General features: G+C 44.4%; 2 protein-coding genes across 8 annotated transcripts in view; one reads left to right on the top strand and one right to left on the bottom strand.

Annotated features, from left to right (window-relative positions):
* Wrn (WRN RecQ like helicase) overlaps positions 1-12,587 on the bottom strand; it is a 146,993-nt gene extending 134,406 nt beyond the window's left edge. Inside the window, exon 1 of one of the 3 annotated variants that reach the window (XM_029480716.2) lies at positions 12,417-12,587. The gene's annotated coding sequence lies outside the window, so the exon portion shown is untranslated. The remainder of the gene's footprint in view (positions 1-12,416) is intronic. The other 2 variants (XM_029480718.2, XM_029480717.2) reach the window with 2 other exon arrangements.
* A 467-nt stretch (positions 12,588-13,054) lies between these two features.
* Purg (purine rich element binding protein G) overlaps positions 13,055-13,340 on the top strand; it is a 31,755-nt gene continuing 31,469 nt past the window's right edge. For all 5 annotated transcript variants that reach the window (XM_085844029.1, XM_021170319.3, XM_029480458.2 and 2 more), the window contains exon 1: positions 13,055-13,132. The gene's annotated coding sequence lies outside the window, so the exon portion shown is untranslated. The remainder of the gene's footprint in view (positions 13,133-13,340) is intronic.

The following is a 13,340-nucleotide window of genomic DNA, read 5'->3' as shown; positions in this document are numbered from 1 at the left end:
GGGCTGAAATTCCACTGCTGAACCAGTAGAAAAGTCCAAGAATCTCTTCAGTAAGTAGCACTGGAGAAACGAGGTAACCTCTTACAAAGAGAGCAAGCTTAGTGGGAGAGCGCTTGCCAGGCACCGAAACTAATTAATTAATTAATTAATTAACAAAAACAAACCGCATTGTTCCACATTCTCCCTGCTGGATACACCAGAAAAGAAATGAAATCAGCACCCAGGAGATATACCTGCTCGATCTGCTCCCATGTTCACGGCAGCAGTATTCACAAATGTGAGCGCCCAGCAGAGGATGAATGGACAAGATCAAAAAAGTGGGGAGAGAAATAAAAGAGTATATGGGGGCTGACATGGGACCCTGGTAGCTCCTATGGAGGTAGGCCCTGGTCCTCTACCTTAAGAGAGAGAGTCTTTCATCACCCACCCCTGTGTACGTAAACCAGGCTAGCTGGTCTGGAGGCTGCTGGGGAGGCTGCTCTTTCAGCTTCCATTAGAGCACAGGCATTACAGACCACAGACTCTCAACTGGCTACTGGGTGGATTCTGGGAAACGGAACACATCTGCACACTTGGACAGCAAGCACTTTACGTACTAAGCCACATTCCCAGACCAAAGGTCTATTCTTAGAGCTGTGTGGGGATGGTAGGTCTACAGATCTGACGTACAACATTGAGGACTCCAGTTAGCAATGCTGCACCACATACTGAAATGTTAATAAAGGTAAAATATGAGTGCTCTCACAAAACAAAAGGGAAACCTGCCCTATGGAAGGCCACGGTGTTCATCTCCTAAGCTACAGCAGTCAGTTCACTGTGCAGATGTGCATCAAAGCATTATGCTGTGCACCTTAAATACATGGAATTAATAAGTAAGCCAGGTCCAGACATAGATCCATATAAGTAGAGAAATTGGACATGTAATTAAAGAGGCATTTCTAATTTTTGGGAAAGAACAAGTTATTCAATAAATGAAGCCAATAAAACCAGCCATAATTTTGGTGTACTAATATTGGTAAAACCTTTAAAAGTTTAATTTTTAAAGGCAAATTTCAGGACAGCAAATAGTAGCACCAGCACTTTGAAAAATGTTCTGTAGTAGCCATCAAAGTGTTAAACCTCCAAACTCCCAGGCTAGCAATTACACATTCATATGGAAATACTGGCACATGTGCCCCAAAACAAACGATGTCCACTGCACAGTTTATAAAAGCAAAAGTACTGAAGAAATTACTATAGCAAATTAATAGTCAAATCGTGGCAAGCCTGTAACATTGACTATTGAACAGTGAAGAAAAGAATAAAACAGACCTCTCTGTATTAACAGGCTCTCTAAGATATATACTAGGTGAAACAAGAAAAGCTGTCAATTATGCTTATCATTTAATTGTAATATAAAATGAAATTCTATACTCACTTGCCTCTGGAGACTCAGAAAGTACTGGCTCCATGGCCCAAGGCACACCCTCCACCTCCCCGACTCAGAGACCAAAGTGAATAGGTGCTCAAGTCTCTTTTTAAAAAGGGTGTAGTGTTTGCATATTGTGTCCACACATCTTCCTGTATACGTTAAAACACCTCTGAACTTCTCGGACATAACAACGTGTTATGAAATTGTTACCCACTGTTGTGCTGATTAGGAAATAGTGTAAGAGAAAAGATGGTTCATTATAGACATGTGCGTGTGCTCACACACACACACACACAAACTTATCTGGTATTTCTGAAGCGTCAGTTAAATATGGAAACACAGAACCCACAAGCACAGAAGTCAGAATACATACATAAATGCCAAGAAGCTAGGAGAATTTGTGTTAGTTAACAGGTGCCCTTACAGAGCAGGATAAGACTGGGGGTCGGATAAGTGAGCCTGTTTCAACACTCCATAACTTGTTTCTCACCAAGCATGATGTTTTCTCATTTGTCTTCTCCTTCCTTCTCCCACCCCAACCCCTGTCTACATCTTTCTTTCAAACCAGCAGGAACAAAGAATAAACACTGCTTTATATCTTTTCAAACTGGCATCCCAAGAACAAATATATCAAAAGACTTCAGTTTGAAGAAAAGAAAAAAAAAAAGTAAATTAGAATGACAGGAAGAAAACAAGGCTGGTTATCTCAACACTAGGGGTCTCTGTGAGAGAGTGCTTACCTGGCTTACATGGGGTCTGGATTCAATCCCAGCATCAGAAAAAGGAAATGCATATGTGCATACATACTAAGAAAGAATGTAATGGGCCCACCGTACATTTTAATAGCATTCTACTCTCCTAAATTTAGCTTTCCCTAACTTAAATGCATTAGCACTGAAACCTTCTGGTTAGAACTGACCTCAGCAGCAGCACCAGAAGTAAAACCTAATTGAGACCAACAGGAATTATTCCTGACGATCAGTTCAGAGATAAGAACTATACGCCAGTTCTTGGTTCTCTGGCCGGCCATCCTCTGGCTACAATTACTGGTTCCCAGGGAGTCCAGCAGCTACAATACCTAGGATTCTACTTCCACACTAAGAGAAAGAATACTTTTATTTCTGACTAGATGTGAAGGGAGAACTGGATATTCAAGGTTGACATAGGCTGCCATCTTTCAACCCTAAAGGTTGAAAGATGGCAGCCTATGTCATCTATACCACCTATACCACCTTGAAGATGTCTTCATAGTAGGCCATAAAACAAAGTCAGAAAAAGGTAGTCAAAGCCCAAATGTCTGCAGGCCACTCTGCCTCTGGAAGCATAAGAGGTCACAAAATAACCTGCACGACTAAAGTCAGTGCGACTCTGGGAATTCCACTAAAAATATTCTTGTTAATAAAATGAAATAATACCCTACAGCCATCTTTTTTTTATAGTGTCCCAGGCATCAAACCTGTGGCTTTCTGCATGCTAGGCACATGCTCTGGCACTGAGCTGCATCCCCAGTCCTAATAACATGCCCTGATCTAATTTCTGAAAGTCTAGAGTTCTCTCCAGCTACCATGACTTGGCTCTTCTCTAATGACAGGTTACTCAAATTTTTCACTACAGAAATCTTTCAGTGTACTTCCGTCCGTACATAGGTATCTTTAACCCTTATTTCTATAGGAGAAATTCCTGGATATGAAGTTGCAAGGTCACAGAGTACTCTTGCTATTCTCCAAGAGGATTTTTCTCATAATATATCTGGGATCCATGGTTGTCACCATCAGTGTCACGAATGTTTTCCTTTACAGTCTACCCCTTCCTCCTGTCTCCTTGTCCACAACCTGTGTGGCCTAGGAAGATGTACTGGCTGGTTTTGTGTGTCAACTTGACACAAGCTGGAGTTATCACAGAGAAAGGAGCTTCAGTTAAGGAAATGCCTACATGAGATCCAGCTGTAAGGCATTTTCTCAATTAGTGATCAAGGCTGGGAGAGCCCATTGTGGGTGGTGCCATCCCTGGGCTGGTAGCCTTGGGTTCTATAAGAAACCAAGCTAGGGGAAGCAAGCCAGTAAGTAACATCCCTCCATGGCCTCTGCATCAGTTCCTGCTCCCTGACCTGCTTGAGTTCCAGTCCTGACTTCCTTGGTGATGAACAGCAATGTGGAAGTGTTAAGCCTAATAAACCCTTTCCTCCCCAACTTGCTTCTTGGTCATGATGTTTGTGCAGGAATAGAAACCCTGACTAAGACAGAAGATAACGTTTTCCCATTTTCACTACCTTTCCTCCTATTCTTGTCATCAACAGGAACTGAGATAGCCCACACTCTTGAGTTCTACATACCCCATACTTTTCAAGTTTATCCCACCAAAGAAATTCAACTCCAACCACCCTTTGACCCACTATCACCTGCAATTCAATGTCCACACCCCCTGAGTAGCTTTCACTTATCTTTTAACCACTTATTATAACTTCTGAGACAGAATCTCCCTCTGCAGCCCAGGTTGGCCTGCACCTCACTATGTTGCCCAGGATGACCTCAAGCTTACAGCGATCCCCGTCTCACTCTCCTCAGTGTGGAGTCACAGACACAGGCAGGTCAGCATTCCCATCTCCTTGCCTTGCTGACCAGCTGAAATTCCAGTGTTAACTACTCTCTCGCACACTCCCTTGGCTTCACTGCCCTTCTTGGTTTTACTTCTCTCCTGAATACTAACCCTAACTGAAGTTTTCCCCCATCACTTATGCCTCCACGACTGCTGCTGTATCAGTGTTTCAGGTATTTAAAAACACAGGAGTTGACTGGTCTCCCCTATAAATCTGACTCTAAGGAAGTCATTTGTACTTCCTGGCAATCTACACTTTTCCCTTTACCTATTTACTACCCTCTCTACCTTCGATGACAATTTTATAACGTTCCCTCCTTCCTTAAGCCTATCGTACCTCCTCCGCCACCTCCATCCTCAGTTCATGGCCTTGCTTCCAGCCGCCACAAGCTCTCAAGCCAAAATGAATCACCTTATTGTGTCCATGTATTCTACCGTAACAACTAATTTTATTTCGAACTGGCTGGGATCCATTGGCAGAGGAAGGCCCAGACATTTGTTCAAAATTCTGGCAGTATTGGGGATCTAGCCTCTATGGTAGATCCCCTGGCACATGTGGTACCCTGGGTTCCAAACCAACACATTCTAGGAGGGAGAAGCGGGGAAGAGGACCAGAACACAGGCATGTCCTGGGCCTCAGATTCAGGCAGACCAGAAATTATACCATCAGCACTCCTACTCTGAGCAAATCCTCCATCCCGTCCTCACCTTCCTGGTGACAGCCTTAGTTCAATCCAAAGATTTCTGGGAAGGTGGGGGTGTGGTATGGTTGCTTTCATTTTTGTTGTTGATTTGAAATAGTATGTTGCTATGTTGCCCTGGCTAGTCTAGTATTCATTAGCCTTGAACGTTCTACAATCCTCCTGCCCCAGTCCAAGGACTGGGGAATACAGATGAACACCATCACGCCTAGCTCTAACTATATAGCCGATGGACATCCTGATAGCCTCAACTCAAAACAATAGCCAGAATGGTACTATTTAAATCTAAAGATTAAATAACATGACTGAGTGAAATTTAACCCCAGGAAAACAAGGATAGTTCAGCATAAGAAAAATGGCCAATATAGTAACTCACATTAGAAATATAATGGAATAAAAACAACATGCTAATCTAAATTTACAAAGATAATACCTGATAAAATTTAACAACTTTTCATGATTTTAAAAATGAATAACATAAGGCAATTTCTTCAACATAATAAACAGCAATTACATAACCCTGCGGAAAACACCAAGCAAAACAACTTTTCCTTAAAAATATCTATTTTTATCACTGCCGCTTTTGAAAGTTCCAGACAGAGAATTTATAAGGGGCACCTTTGATAGTTAATCTTCACTGTCAACTTGACAGGATCTGGAATCAACCGAGAGATATGGTCCTGGGCACATCTATAAGGTATGTTCTTAATCAGGTTATCTGAAGTTGGAAGACCCAATCTAACTATAGGTGGCACCTTCCAGGGGTGGCCAGATAAAGGAAGATGTGGGGCAAAAGCTTTGCCTCTTGCTTCTTCGCCTTCAAGTCTCGCTGGTGAGTTCAGTTACCCTGCTGATATGGTTATCTACACTGAAAGTTAGTTCATGTGTCCTGTTGCTGTTAAGGTCACTGCTGTAACCTTCCCTCACTGATAGCTGGAGCTTCTTTGGAGTTCCAATACAGACTGAAGACCAGTGGCTCTCCAAGAATCAGCCAGGCCTTCAGCACTGGGTTGGGACTGCTGCAACATGCAGTTTCCTGCTCTGAGCAGCTACAGAGTTCTCCACCTCTACAGTAAGAAGACTGCCATGGTAGAAATCCCCAGACTATAGCATATAGGCCAATCTAATGTGTCCTTGGTTAATATAGATTCACTCTATGGATTCTTTTCCTCAAACAGTGGTTCTCAACTCCCTTTGGGAGTTGAATGACCCTTTCACAGAGGTGGCCTAGGGCCATCTGCATACTCAGATATGCACTATGATTCATAGCAGTAGCTAAAGGACAGTTATGAAGTAGCAACAAAAGAATAACTTTATGGTTGGGAGAGCCACCACAATATGAGGGGCTATATTAAAGGGTTTCTTTCAGATGAATCATCTGAAAGAAAGCAACGCCATTTACAACAGCAGTTAATAAAATATCTAAAAATAAATGTAACCAAGCAGGTTTAAATAAAAAAGACTTGTTTACTCTAAGCTGCCTTCCTACATGGAAAAGAACAAAGTTAGACCCTTAACTCAAACTGAATACAAAGATCAACTCAAATATAACAGCTAAACCTTTTCGGGGGGGGGGGGTTAGAATGAAATTATCAGAGAATAGATGAAAAATGTGTGCCTTTGGAAATGGTAATAGATTTAATATATTAACATATACAGATAATAAGCTGAGCATCATCAAAATTTCGCACCGTGTGACACATTATTGAAAAGTGAAAAAGTTCCAGCATTGTGGAGCATGCCCAGAGTCCCAGCACGTGGAGAGCGAAGGAAGGGGGATCCTGAATTCAAGGAGAGTTTGTATCTCAGCATCCCCCCACAAAGTACAAAAAAAAAAGCACAAAACATGATGGCTTGCAATACACACACACACACACACACATATGATGACAGTTTCATATTCAAATGAAGAGCTCCTACAACTGAATAAATTAAAAACCCAAATTTGAAAATAGGTAAAGGACTATATTACATTCTTTACCAGTGAAGTGAGCCATTAAATACATGAAAAGCTGCTCAATGACATTAGTCATTAACCAAAGCCCAAATACCAAATACAATGCAAAACAAACAAGATACTAACCATGTCACCCTCTAGCAGAATTACAATAAGAAGGGATTAAAAAAAAGAGAGTAGCCAGTCAGAAAAGCACCTGGGTAGCTAGGGCGAAGGGTCGGCTGACACTCGCCAGCTACCCACAACACCCGCCACAGGATCTTAAGACTTCTGGTGAGTGGAACACAGCTTCTGCTCCAATCCAATTGCGCGCGGGACCTGAGACTGCATTAGTTAGGGAAGCAGAAAACGGCCAGAGTAGGGCCACAGGCCTCATCCGGCCGGATCAGCACCGGAGTAGCTAGAGCGCAGGGTCGGCTGACACCCGCCAGCTACCCACGACCCCCGCCACAGGATTTTGAGACTGCTGGTGAGTGGAACACAGCTTCTGCTCCAGTCCAATCACACCGGACCTGAGACTGCTTTGGTTGGGGAGGGAGAAATCCGGCCTACATAGGGCCACAACCCTCTTCCAGTCAGAAAAGCACCAAAACACCATCAGAACCTTCTACCAAAGGCTATACTCAACAAAACTGGAGAACCTGGATGAAATGGAGAAGTTCCTAGACAGATACCAGGTACCAAAGTTGAATCAAGATCAGGTTAATGATCTAAACAGCCCTATATCCCCCAAAGAAATAGAAGCAGTCATTAATAGTCTCCCAACTAAAAAAAGCCCAGGACCAGATGGGTTTAGTGCAGAGTTCTATCAGACCTTCAAAGAAGATCTAATCCCAGTTCTTCACAAACTATTCCACAAAATAGAAACAGAAGGTACTCTACCCAACTCATTCTATGAAGCCACAATTACTCTGATACCTAAACCATAAAAAGACCCAACAAAGATAGAAAACTTCAGACCAATATCCCTTATGAATATTGATGCAAAAATCTTCAATAAAGTTCTTGCTAACCGAATCCAAGAACACATCAAAACAATCATCCATCCTGACCAAGTAGGTTTCATCCCAGGGATGCAGGGATGGTTCAATATACGGAAATCCATCAACGTAATCCAGTATATAAACAAACTCAAAGACAAAAACCACATGGTCATCTCGTTAGATGCGGAAAAAGCATTTGACAAGATCCAACACCCATTCATGATAAAAGTCTTGGAAAGATCAGGAATTCAAGGCCCATACCTAAACATGATAAAAGCAATCTACAGCAAACCAGTAGCCAACATCAAAGTAAAGGGTGAGAAGCTTGAAGCAATCCCTCTAAAATCAGGGACTAGACAAGGCTGTCCACTTTCTCCATACCTATTCAACATTGTACTTGAAGTCCTAGCCAGAGCAATTCGACAACAAAAGGAGATCAAAGGGATACAAATTGGAAAAGATGAAGTCAAAATATCACTCTTTGCAGATGATATGATAGTATATATAAGTGACCCTAAAAATTCCACCAGAGAACTCCTAAGCCTGATAAACAGCTTCGGTGAAGTAGCTGGATATAAAATTAACTCAAACAAATCAATGGCCTTTCTCTACACAAAGAATAAACAGGCTGAGAAAGAAATTAGGGAAACAACACCCTTCTCAATAGTCACAAATAATATAAAATATCTTGGCGTGACTCTAACTAAGGAAGTGAAAGATCTGTATAATAAAAACTTCAAGTCTCTGAAGAAAGAAATTATAGAAGATCTCAGAAGATGGAAAGATCTCCCATGCTCATGGATTGGCAGGATCAACATTGTAAAAATGGCTATCTTGCCAAAAGCAATCTACAGATTCAATGCAATCCCCATCAAAATTCCAAATCAATTCTTCAACGAATTAGAAAGTGCAATCTGCAAATTCATCTGGAATAACAAAAAACCTAGGATAGCAAAAACTCTTCTCAAGGATAAAAGAACCTCTGGTGGAATCACCATGCCTGACCTAAAGCTCTACTACAGAGCAATTGTGATAAAAACTGCATGGTACTGGTATAGTGACAGACAAATAGACCAATGGAATAGAATTGAAGACCCAGAAATGAACCCACACACCTACGGTCACTTGATCTTCGACAAGGGAGCTAAAAACATCCAGTGGAAGAAAGACAGCATTTCAACAAATGGTGCTGGCACAACTGGTTGTTAACATGTAGAAGAATGCGAATCGACCCATTCCTATCTCCTTGTACTAAGGTCAAGTCTAAGTGGATCAAGGAACTTCACATAAAACCAGAGACACTGAAACTTATAGAGGAGAAAGTGGGGAAAAGCCTTAAAGATATGGGCACAGGGGAAAAATTCCTGAATAGAACAGTAATGGCTTGTGCTGTAAGATCGAGAATTGACAAGTGGGACCTCATGAAACTACAAAGCTTCTGCAAGGCTAAAGACACCATCAATAAGACAAAAAAAAAAACACCAACAGATTGGGAAAGGATCTTCACCTATCCTAAATCAGATAAGGGACTAATATCCAATATATATAAAGAACTCAAGAAGGTGGACTCCAGAAAGTCAAATAACCCCATTAAAAAATGGGGCTCAAAACTGAACAAAGAATTCTCACCTGAGGAATACCGAATGGCAGAGAAGCACCTGAAAAAAATGTTCAACATCCTTAATCATCAGGGAAATGCAAATCAAAACAACCCTGAGATTCCACCTCACACCAGTCAGAATGGCTAAGATCAAAAATTCAGGTGACAGCAGATGCTGGCGAGGATGTGGAGAAAGAGGAACACTCCTCCATTGTTGGTGGGATTGCAAGCTTGTACAACCACTCTGGAAATCAGTCTGGCGGTTCCTCAGAAAATTGGACATAGTACTACCGGAGGATCCAGCAATACCTCTCCTGGGCATATATCCAGAAGATGTCCCAACCGGTAAAAAGGACACATGCTCCACTATGTTCATAGCAGCCCTATTTATAATAGCCAGAAGCTGGAAAGAACCCAGATGTCCCTCAACAGAGGAATGGATACAGAAATTATGGTACATTTACACAATGGAGTACTACTCAGCTATTAAAAAGAATGAATTTATGAAATTCCTAGCCAAATGGATGGACCTGGAGGGCATCATCTTGAGTGAAGTAACACAATCACAAAAGAACTCACACAATATGTATCCACTGATAAGTGGATATTAGCCCAAAACTTAGGATACCCAAGATATAAGATACAATTTGCTAAACGCATGAAACTCAAGAAGAATGAAGACCAAAGTGTGGACACTGTGCCCCTTCTTAGAATTGGGAACAAAACACCCAGGGAAGGAGTTACAGAGACAAAGTTTGTAGCTGTGATGAAAGGATGGACCATTTAGAGACTGCCGTATCCAGGGATCCATCCCATAATCAGCTTCTAAACGCTGACACCATTGCATACACTAGCAAGATTTTGCTGAAAGGACCCAAATATAGCTGTCTCTTGTGAGACGATGCCGGGGCCTAGCAAACACAGGAGTGGTTGTTCACAGTCAGCTATTGGATGTATCACAGGGCTCCCAATGGAGAAGCTAGAGAAAGTACCCAAGGAGCTAAAGGGATCTGCAACCCTATTGTTGGAACAACATGATGTACTAACCAGAACCCCGGAGCTCTTGTCTCTAGCTGCATATGTATGGAAAGATGGCCTAGTCAGCCATCAATGGAAAGAGAGGCCCATTGGACTTGCAAACTTTATATGCCCCAATATAGGGGAATGCCAGGGCCAAAAGAATGGGAATGGGTGGGTAGGGAAGTGGTGGGCACTATGGGGGACTTTTGGGATAGCATTGGAAATGTAATTGAGGAAAATATGTAATAAAAATATTAAAAAAAAAAGAGAGAGTAAGTTTTGACAAGGCTTTGGGGAAACTAAGACACTTGTGCATTACTCCTGTGTGAAAGTTAGGCAGTTACTCAAAAAGCTTATCACAGAAGCCAGAAAGTCCCATATACAGACATACGTCAAAAACCTTTAAATCAGGGCCACAGATACACACAACAACATTCAGGGCAAAGGAGAAACCAACCTATCAGTAGTATAACGGATAAGCAAACTATCGCACATGTACATGAGGAACCATTCATTCTCTAATTCAGCCTTAAAACAGGAATTAAACTCAGCTCTGAACCACAGCATAGATGGGCCTTGAAAATGATACCTTGCTAGATGGACAGAGCCACATCTGTCAGGTGCAAAAGAACAAATGGCTCTATTTACATGAAGTATCTGAAATGGATGAATTCATAAGAGAAGTGAAATATTACAAAATTTCTGGGGCCTGAGAAGAGGAGGCAATAGAGTTATTGCTTTATGGCTATAGAGTTTCTGCTTAGGATGAAGAGCAAGGTCTGGAAGTAGGGCTAGGGTGTGCGCAGTAAAAGAATAGGTATTTATAGCATGGGCAATGCCCAGCATCCAAAAACAGACAAACAAGAACCCAAATCAACTACAAAGAACGTGGTAGCAGTAGATAGCGTCGACATTTGCACATGCAAAGTGTAATTTATTATCACTGAGATGTACTTAAAATTATTAAACTGGCAAATTAGTGTGTGTGTGTGTGTGTGTGTGTTTCCCTTGTTTCCCTGACAACTCAACCAAAGCTTCCCAACTCTTCAGGATGACACACCAGATTCCTAACACAGTCATGAATCCTACATAATCTCTCTGGTCTCTAAGAGCAGGCTCCTTTTCTCTACCCTAAAGGCCTTTCTAGGTTACTCTTACTTCAGGCTTGCACTTTTTTTCCTGTCCCATAGACACTTCCTTCACAGTGAGGACCTATTGGGAATTGTACCTCCCAACCCCCACTGGTCCTCACCCCTTTTTCTTTCATTTTCACTTTGTCAATACTGTGCTTGGCATTTTGTGTATCTCTTTCCGCTAAATTGTGAGCTCAAAAAGGGTATATTTTCTCTGTTTCATTCATTTTGTTATCTCAGCAGCGCTCAACAATTATATGCTGAATTAGCAGAGCTGGGATGCCATTCAATTGAAGAGCGCTGTATCAAGCAGGTGAGTAGTCCCAGTCTGGGGTTCCATCCTCAAAGCAAGAGGAGACACAGGGGACAACTAGTATACAACGACATCAAGTACCAAACTGCCCTGTAAGCCGCAGGCTTTGCATACAATCTCTAATAAAAGATCAAGAGGGCATGACAGGGTAGGCCGTACTCTCTTGAGTTCGAGGACAGCGTGGCTAAAAGTGTGAAGGGCTACAGAAGAGAGGCCCGGTCTCAATAATACCAAAGGGAAAAATAAAGCCGAAATTTGTTATTTGGGGACTCTGGATTAGCATCCTAAAGAGTTTTTTGCTCTCCAGGTTTTTACATATCAGGTCTATGGGAGAACGAGTCATATTCAACAAGACCAAATGCTCATTAGTACAATGACTTAACCTTAAGAGATCCAAAACAATTTGCTCAGTAGTGGAAAATCGGTTGCCTCCCCGGACTCAGTTACCTCTGCCTCCGAAGCACTATAAACAGCAGCTGGGGCGGAAGAGGCGGGAAAGCCCACTGACCAGAGGAGGCCTGTGGCTCCGAGGCCCCTTTCCAGGGGATCTGAAGGAGAAAGGAGGCAAGGCTCCCTTTCCAAGAATCTCCCCAACACAACCCCAAGAGAAAGCCCCGTGGGCGAGAGGAACAAGCTTCCGAGATGCATAGATATAGCCCAGGGTACGCAAAGGGGAGAGGCAAAAGCGGGGAAGACACGTTACCCTGAGAAGAGCCAGATCTAAGGGTCTTCTCCTCCAGCAGGATGATTTATAGAGGACTGAGAACCAAAGCCCAGGACCCAGGCATCGAAAGAGGCCTCACATTTACTAACTTTATACCAACGGGCGCCTCGGTGCACTTCTGGTCTGGAGATTGCCCTTCCCTGCACTCCGCCCGCGGCCCCGCCCAACCTCTCCCAGCCCCGCCGCCCTCCCACCCACCGCAGCCACCCCGCGCATCGCGCATGCTCAGAGCTGACGGCCGCTGGGCACGCTGGGAAATGTAGTCTCAACGCAGGTGCGGGTGAGTCGCGGGAAGTCACAACCCTCCCGCCACCTCTCCAGCCGGCTCTCTCGCACGCCCGGTCCCTGCGCTCTGTCTGCCGTCAGGGCGCGCCCGGAGGCAGAGCCCGAGTCCCCCGTCTTCCCGCTAGCGCGACTGGGGAGGCGGGGTCCCAAGCCCGGCCCCTCCGGCAGCTCCCCGCCTCCCTCCCGCCCTCCCCGCGGCGTCGGGCCGGTGCCCGAATCCAGGCAGCGGCCGCAGGAGGCGCGGCGGTGGCGGTGGGCGCCGCAGGCGATGCCCCTGCCCCGCTGCTCCGGCGGGGGGCAGAGCGCGCGGCGGCGGCGGCGGCGGGGAAGGAGGCGGGGGGCGGCGGCGGAGGGGCCGAGAGCTGGCGGCGGCGGCGGTGGTCGTGAAGGGCATCGGTGACGGAGATGATGTGAGTGTCGGCTGGCTGGGGACCCCCGGGGCTGCCGAGCCGGAGCTGGGCGGCTGGCAGCGTGCGGGAATCGGAAAGGGAGGCCTGGGGCGGCAGAGGGGATGCTGCGTGCGCGGTGCGGAGCCGGCCGAGGCCGGAGCGCGACAGCCGGGCCAGAGTGGGGGTTCCGGGCGGCGGCAGCGGGGGCAGTGCGGACCCAGGGGCGTCT

The sequence above is a fragment of the Mus caroli genome, unplaced genomic scaffold (assembly GCF_978045245.1).
Source record: "Mus caroli unplaced genomic scaffold, Mus_caroli_1 scaffold_10, whole genome shotgun sequence".
In the NCBI taxonomy this organism is placed as follows: domain Eukaryota; kingdom Metazoa; phylum Chordata; class Mammalia; order Rodentia; family Muridae; genus Mus; species Mus caroli.
The sequence above is the reverse complement of the archived record's forward strand: the minus strand, read 5'-3'. Positions and strand labels throughout refer to the sequence as shown.